At 44.0% G+C, this 8365-nt stretch overlaps 1 pseudogene; it reads left to right on the top strand.

Annotated features, from left to right (window-relative positions):
- The first annotated feature begins 5020 nt into the window (after positions 1–5020).
- LOC100990501 (melanoma-associated antigen C2-like) lies at positions 5021–6144 on the top strand (annotated as a pseudogene).
- The last annotated feature ends 2221 nt before the right edge of the window (positions 6145–8365 follow it).

The raw sequence follows: 8365 nt of genomic DNA, 5'->3' as shown, positions 1-8365 counted from the left end.
TGGTAAAGAACTCCCTATTTAGTAAATGGTGATGGAAGAACCAGCTAGCCTTAAGCAGAAAATTGAAACCACATCCCTTCCTTACACCATATACAAAAATAACTCAAGGTGGATTAAAGACTTAAATGTAAAACCCAAAACCATAAAAACCTTAGAAAAAACCTAGGCAATACCATTCAGGACATAGGCATGGGAGAAAATTTCATGACAAATGTGCTAAAAATAGTTGCAACAAAAGCAAGCATTGACAAACGGGATGTATTTAAAGTAAAGAACTTCTGCAGAGCAAGAGAAACTATCAACAGATTAAACAGACAACCTACAGAATGGGAGAAAATTTTTGCAATCTGTGCATCTGATGAAGATCTATATCCAGCATCTATAGAGAATTTAAGCAAATTTAAATGAAAAAAAAAACCCATTAAAAGGTGGGCAAAGGACATGCACACTTTCCAAAAGAAGACATACATGCTGCCAACAAGCATATGAAAAAAAGCTTAACCTCACTAATCACTAGAGAAATGCCAAACAAAAGTACAGTGAGACACCACCTCACACCAGACAGAATGGCTATTACTAAAATGTCAAAAAAATAAGAGATCGTGGTGAGGTTGTGGAGAAAAAGGAATATTTTTACTCTGTTGGTGGAAGTGTCAATTAGTTCAACCATTGTGGAAAATAGTCTGTCAAATTCTCAAAGACGTAGAGACTGAAATAGCATTCACCCCAGCCAGCAAACCAATTACTGGGTATACATTTAAAGGAATATAAATGGTTCTATTATTAAGACACATGCAAGTGTATGTTCAATGAGGCACTATTCACAATAGCAAAGACACAGAATCAACCTAAATGCCCATCAATGATAGACTGGATAAAGAAAATGTGGTATATATACACCATGGAATACTCTGCAGCCATAAAAAGGAAGGAGATCAGGTGTTTTGCGGGAAAATAGATGAAGCTGGAGGCATTATCCTTGGCAAACTAACAGAGGAACAGAAAACCAAATGTCAAATGTTCTCACTTATAAATGGGAGCTAAATGTTGTGAACACAAGGACACATAGAGGGGAACAATGCACACTAAGGCCCACCAGAGGGCAGAGGGTGGGAAGAGGGAGAGGCTCAGGAAAAAATAACTAATTGATATTGGCTTAATACCTGGGTGATGAAATAATATGTACAACAAACCTTCATGACACACATTTGCATACATAAAAAGCCTGCACATCCTGCACATGTGTCCTGAACTTAAACTAATAGTTAAAAAATGTGGTTATTAATGCCGGCCCTAATCCAATATGATGGGAGTCATCATAAAAAGGGAAAATTTGGACACAGTGCTATGAGTAGAGTGATGACAACGTGAACATACATGGAGTGAAGACCGCCATCTACAAGGCAAGGAGAGAGACTGGAAAACATCCTGCCCTCACAGCCCTCAGCAGGAAACAACCTTGTATACACCTTGCTCTTGGACTACCAGATTCCAAAACTGTGAGAAAGTCACAAAACTCTGGAAATCCAATCATGAGAAAAAAGAAAACCAAATATAAAATGGGCAAGATAATCTGAAAAGATACGCCAGCAAAGAATATATAGGAATGGAAAATAAGCACATAACACTGTCAAATGTCCCATGTCATTATAGATATGCAAATTAAAACAACTAGGAGATAGCCCTCTACCCCCAGGAGAATGGCTGACATCCAAAACACTGCAACATCAAACGTTGACATGCATGTTGAGCAACAGGAACTTTCAGTGGTTGTTAGTGGGATGGACCTGGAGGAATCGTGAAAGCCTATTGCTAAGTGAAAGAAGAAAATTCTAAAAAGGCTACATAATGTACAATTTCAATCATATCATATTCTGGAACAGGCAACGATGAATACACTAAAAATATTACTGCTTTCCAGGAGCTGATGGTTGGGGTTGGTGTACGGGGGATTGATCATTAGGTGGAACACACAGGAGATCTAAGATGGTGAAACAATTCTGTGTAATACTCTAATGATGCATACTTGCCATTACACCCTTATCAAAATCTATAGTATCCTCAGCGTTAAGAGTGAGTCCTGACATAAACCGTGGACTTAATAATGAGGTAGTACAGTTCCATCAGTTGCAGCAAACATGTCATAATAACACAAAATATAAATAAAAAGAGACACTTTGTGTGTGTGTACAGCAAGCAGGGCAGGGCGGTGGTGTAGATACAAGAACTCTAAATTTGATGAAGTTTTCTCTTTGTATTTTTGGATTAGCAATGCTCTCAAAATGAAGTTTATTCATCTACAAAAAGATGCAAATGATTTGAATAGACACTTTACCAAAGAGGCTATACCAACGGGAAAAAAAAGCATATAAAAAGATGACAAATTTCATATGTCATTAGGAAGATGCAAACGAAAACCAAAGAAGATTCCAATACATGCTTATGAGAATGGCTAAAACCTGAAAATCTAAAATACTAAATGTAAGAGAGGATATAGAATAACAGAAATTCTCATTCCTTGCTAGTTGTGATAAAAAAAAAAGAGTACAGGCGGACTGTTAAGTCAGTATCTTATGAACCTAGTCATATGACAAATTGGAAGAGTTAAAACTGCAGGAACTGAAAACGGAAGAGAGTTGCCAGGAGCTTTGTGGAGTGCAGTGATTGACTTCAAACGGGATGCACAGGAGAATTTTAGGCAGATGGAACTGGTTAGTATGATACTTGGTTGGTAGATATGGGACTCCATGCATTTTCCAAAATACATATAACTTCACATTCTAGTTAAATCTGATGTGTGTATTTAAAACGAAAATCACGTATTGGTTTTCAAAAGGATCACGGGCTGCTGAAAAGACAATGGTTTTTTCAGGAACAAGGATAGGAAAAGAAGCAACAATAATGAAGCCTTTAACATAGCCTATGGGAGCGATGATGTTAACTTTACACTCAGCAGTAAAGTGGAAACATTTGGAATGGATTTTAGCGGCTGAAGGAACAAATGTTGCTGTCTGGACAGGTGAGGGAGGGAGTGGAGGCCCCGTAAGAACTAATACCTTGAGGAAGACTGAGGGGCCTTCCTACTCCATTTCAGACAGGGGCAGTGGAGCCCTGCGTTGGGCATGGGAGGTCTTATACCACTGTGGATGGATGTGATTCTCCCTCTCTTGCACCTTGCAGGTCTCAGGGATTGGAGGGGCTTATATGGAGGTGAAAGACTCAGATGCACAGGGTCAGGCATCCCAGGCAGTATCAGGAGTCCAGGCACAGCCTCTCAGGAAGGCAGGAAGAGAACACCCATGACTAGTAGTGCCCCCTGTCCTGTCCCTGTGCCTGCTGCCAGCTCTGGAGGAGCCCATCAGGGCCCCCAAATGTACAATTTTCTGACTTCCACTTTGGGAGTCAGCCGGAGGGGAGGTTTTCTCTGAGGAGAGCAGCTTCAGTTAAGCAGATGGAGAAGCTCCAGGACTGGCCAACAATCAAGAAGATAACTCTGTGGAAGGACGATGACCTCCCACCAGGGAGGGGAGGCCCAGGCTGCAAAGAGACACTCCCTGCTGTCAGCCCTGGAAAAGGGGGCAGGAGGAGGGTGTCAGGGACTGGGGAGGTGGGAGGGAAGAGGTCAGCAAGGCTTAGGGAGTGAGCAGGAAGGGGTGGAGGGCGACCAGGAAGTGGTCAGGAAAGGGTGGAAGGAGACTGACACGTGGGGGTTGGCTCCTCTGCAGAGTGGAGGCCCCACCACACGCTGCCCCTGCTGTCAGCTCTGGTCAACCCCGGCAGGGTTCCTGGATGTGCTTTCCCGACTTGCATTTTGTGAGTCCGAAGGACATGAGGCACTTTGTGAGGAGGCTCGTCTCAGTTCAGCAGAGAGAAGTCTTAGACCTGGCCAATCCTCAAGGTAAGGGCCCTGAGGAAGAACGGAGCGAACTCCCACCACAGAGAGAAGAAACCGCAGCGGGTGCTGCCCCTGCCGTGGGACTTGTAGGTCCCAGAGAGGAAAATGGCCGCTGGGGGCTGAGGGGTCCTCACGATAGAAGAAGGGAGGAGGTGCCGGCCCTCTAGGGAATAAATAGGAAGACTTTGAGGAAGAGTCGGGGAACCCCCACCTCAGAGGACAGATTCCTGGAGATTCCCACCCTGCTCATCGTATCAGCCCTCTTAGAGCTCCCCAGTCAGCTCAGGCTGAGCCACAGCCCTCTCATTTCTGGGTGAGGGGTGGAGGGGAGGGGGGAGGCCTTGGTCTGGGGGTCCCATGGCAAGTCAGCAGGGGAGCTGCCTCCACTTGGCAGTTGGCAGAGGCTGCCACCGCACCACCTCCCACTGCTCTCAGGGATGTGGAATTTGCTCTGAGGTTTTGCCTCAGACCAGCAGAGTGGTGGGGGTCTGGCCCTGTCTAAGAAGCTGTGAGGTTGCTAATTCAATTCTGAGGGAGCCATGCAGCCCAGAACGATGGAGCTCTGTGAGTCTGGCCAGCCCCAGCTGTCAGCCCTGGGAGACCCAAGGCTCTGCTTGCAGTCTTTAGCCTGAGGGGCTCCCTCACTTCCTCTTGCAGGTGCTCCAGGAACCAGGATGTGAAGACCTGGGTCTGAGTTGCACTTCCTAAAGTCAGCACAGCAGGGGAGGCCCAGGAAGTGCCAGGAGTCAAGGTGAGTGCACACCCTGACTTTGTTACAAAGGCTCTACCCCTACAAACAGAGGAGACTCTTCAGCACCCAGCCGTAACCACCTACTGTCATTCCTGGTGCCTCAGGCTCTGCCTTTCAGCTGTGCCCTGAGGTGATTTCTCACATCCTCTTACAGGTGCCCAGGGGACAATCTCTCTAGGAAGATAGGCGACCTGTGAGGCCCTGAAGCACGACCTTAAGAGAAGAGGAGCTGTAAGTCGGCCTTTGGCAGAGCCATCATGGGTGAGTTTATCAGCCGAGGCCACTCACAGTGTCACTCTCTTCCACAGGCCTGTTGGATCCCATCATCCGTATCCCTGTTGATATGTTTACCTGCTGCTCCTGAAGAAGTCGTTATGCCTCTCTTTCCAAGCGTTCCATTCCCCAACTTTGCGGAAGACTCCCAGTACCCAGTTGTAATAGAGGATTGGATAGATGCACAGGATCCCACAGATGAGGAAGAGGAGGAAGCCTCCATTTCCTCTTCTACTTTCTACTTAGTATTTTCCTCCTCTTCCTCCTCCTCATCCTCTTCTCTGATTCTCGGTGGCCCTGAGGAGGAGGAGGTGCACTCTGCTGGGATGTCAAGTCTTCTCCAGAGCACTCCCAAGAGTCCTCCACAGGGTCCTTCCCAATGTCCTCCCCAGAATCCTCTGAGCTCCTGCTCTTCCTCTGTTTCATGCAGCCCAATGAATGAAGAGTCCAGCAGCCAAAAAGAGGAGGATGCAGTACCTGTCCTGGCCTGCCAGACAGTGAGTTCTTTTTCACATATACACTAGATGAAAAGGTGGCTGAGTTAGTGGAGTTCCTGCTCCTCAAATATCAAACAAAGGAGCCTATAACAGAGTCAGAGATGCTGACGATTGTCATCACCAAGTACAAAGACTACTTTTCTGTGATACTCGAGAAAGCCTGTGAGTTCATAGAGCTTCTTTTTGGCCTTTCCCTGATAGAAGTGGGCCCTGACCATTTCTATGTGTTTGCAAACACAGTAGACCTCGCCGATGAGGGTAGTGATGACACGGGCAGGCCTGAGAACTGCCTCCTGATTCTTATTCTGAGTGTGATCTTCATAAAGGGCAGCTGTGCCCCTGAGGAGGTCATCTGGGAAGTGCTGAAGGCAATAGGGGTGTATGCTGGGAGGGAGCACTTCGTCTATGGGGAGCCCAGGGAGCTCCTCACTAAAGTTTGGGTGCAGGAACATTACCTGGAGTATTGGGAGGTGCCCAACAGTTCTCCTCCACGTTATGAATTCCTGTGGGGTCCAAGAGCCCATTCAGAAAGCACCAAGCAGAAAGTACTAGAGTTTTTGGCCAAGCTATACAATAGTATCTGTATTTCCTTTCCATCCTGGTACAAGGATGCTTTGAAAGATGTGGAAGAGAGAGCCCAGGCCATAATTTCCACCACAGATGATGCCACTGCCATGCCAAGTGCAAGCTTCAGTTTCATGTCCAGCAACTTCTCCTGTCCTGAATGAAGTCTGGGGTAGTTTCTTCCCTTTGTGTTTGAAGAAGGCAGTTGAGGTCCTACATAGTGAAGGGCCCAGGTGGAGGTGGAGAGAAAACAGCCTTCTCTGCATTTCTGTTTCATGTGGGTGGTTTATAGATTTACCTGTTTTTCTTTTGGTTATTTTCAAATGCTTTTATTTTAATAGCAGTTTTAATTGGTTTCAGAATCTTAGTTTATTAATATTATTTACGTATTGCCATTTATCTGACTTAAAAGTAAGAATTTTATATTTTGTTAAAAAGATGGGAAAACCTTCTCTTATTTTGTGATCTGTAACAGGATAGTGTGGTATTATAATAGGAATTTTCTTTAAAATGTGAAAGTACTCAGCAGTTCAATAGTTGAACAAAATAAAGGATGGCTAATATTTGCATCTCCTCATACCCTTTATTTTCTTGTTCTTAAAAATTAAATATGTATCCCTTGCTTGGCTTGGCATATTCAAAAAAGTAGCAGAAATTAACTCTGAATACAAGAAAGCCTCACTGACTCCTTTATTTGCTGAACATTATTTAAGCATATGCTTTTAGAAGGCACTCTTCATAGTGGGGATAGTGTGAAAAGCATGACTTATCCCTACCCATAAAACAGGAGATTCTTGGAGCAGAAGCCATATCAAGAAGCTGGTAAGGTGCTCTTTACAATTTAAAGAACAACTTAAAAAAGGACTGGGCCGCAATAAACATACGTGTGCATGTGTCTTTATAGCAGCATGATTTATAGTCCTTTGGGTATATACCCAGTAATGGGATGGCTGGGTCAAATGGTATTTCTAGTTCTAGATCCCTGAGGAATCGCCACACTGACTTCCACAATGGTTGAACTAGTTTGCAGTCCCACCAACAGTGTAAAAGTGTTCCTATTTCTCCACATCTTCTCCAGCACCTGTTGTTTCCTGACTTTTTAATGATTGTCATTCTAACTGGTGTGAGATGGTATCTCATTGTGGTTTTGATTTGCATTTCTCTGATGGCCAGTGATGATGAGCATTTTTTCATGTGTCTTTTGGCTGCATAAATGTCTTCTTTTGAGAAGTGTCTGTTCATATCCTTTGCCCACTTTTTGATGGGGTTGTTTGTTTTTTTCTTGTAAATTTGTTTGAGTTCATTGTAGATTCTGGATATTAGCCCTTTGTCAGATGAGTAGGTTGCGAAAATTTTCTCCCATTTTGTAGGTTGCCTGTTCACTCTGATGGTAGTTTCTTTTGCTGTGCAGAAGCTCCTTAGTTTAATGAGATCCCATTTGTCAATTTTGGCTTTTGTTGCCATTGCTTTTGGTGTTTTAGACATGAAGTCCTTGCCCATGCGTATGTCCTGAATGGTAATGCCTAGGTTTTCTTCTAGGGTTTTTATGGTTTTAGGTCTAACATTTAAGTCTTTAATCCATCTTGAATTAATTTTTGTATAAGGTGTAAGGAAGGGATCCAGTTTCAGCTTTCTACATATGGCTAGCCAGTTTTCCCAGCACCATTTATTAAATAGGGAATCCTTTCCCCATTGCTTGTTTTTCTCAGGTTTGTCAAAGATCAGATAGTTGTAGATATGCGGCGTTATTTCTGAGGGTTCTGTTCTGTTCCATTGATCTATATCTCTGTTTTAGTACCAGTACCATGCTGTTTTGGTTACTGTAGCCTTGTAGTATAGTTTGAAGTCAGGTAGCGTGATGCCTCCAGCTTTGTTCTTTAGTATGTTTATTGCGGCACTATTCACAATAGCAAAGACTTGGAACCAACCCCAATGTCCAACAATGATAGACTGGATTAAGAAAATGTGGCACATATACACCATGGAATACTATGCAGCCATAAAAAATGATGAGTTCATGTCCTTTGTAGGGACATGGATGAAATTGGAAATCATCATTCTCAGTAAACTATTGCAAGGACAAAAAACCAAACACCGCATGTTCTCACTCATAGGTGGGAATTGAACAGTGAGAACACATGGACACAGGAAGGGGAACATCACACTGTGAGGACGGTTGTGGGGTGGGGGGGAGGGGGGAGGGATAGCATTAGGAGATATACCTAATGCTAAATGACGAGTTAATGGGTGCAGCACACCAGCATGGCACATGTATACATATGTAACTAACCTGCACATTGTGCACACGTACCCTAAAACTTAAAGTATCATAATAAGAATAAAAAAAAGAGGTACTGGATAAACCCATCCAGAAGCTTATGTATG

The sequence above is a fragment of the Pan paniscus genome, chromosome X (assembly GCF_029289425.2).
Source record: "Pan paniscus chromosome X, NHGRI_mPanPan1-v2.0_pri, whole genome shotgun sequence".
Taxonomy (NCBI): Eukaryota; Metazoa; Chordata; class Mammalia; order Primates; family Hominidae; genus Pan; species Pan paniscus.
This window is presented reverse-complemented; position numbering and strand designations above follow the sequence as displayed.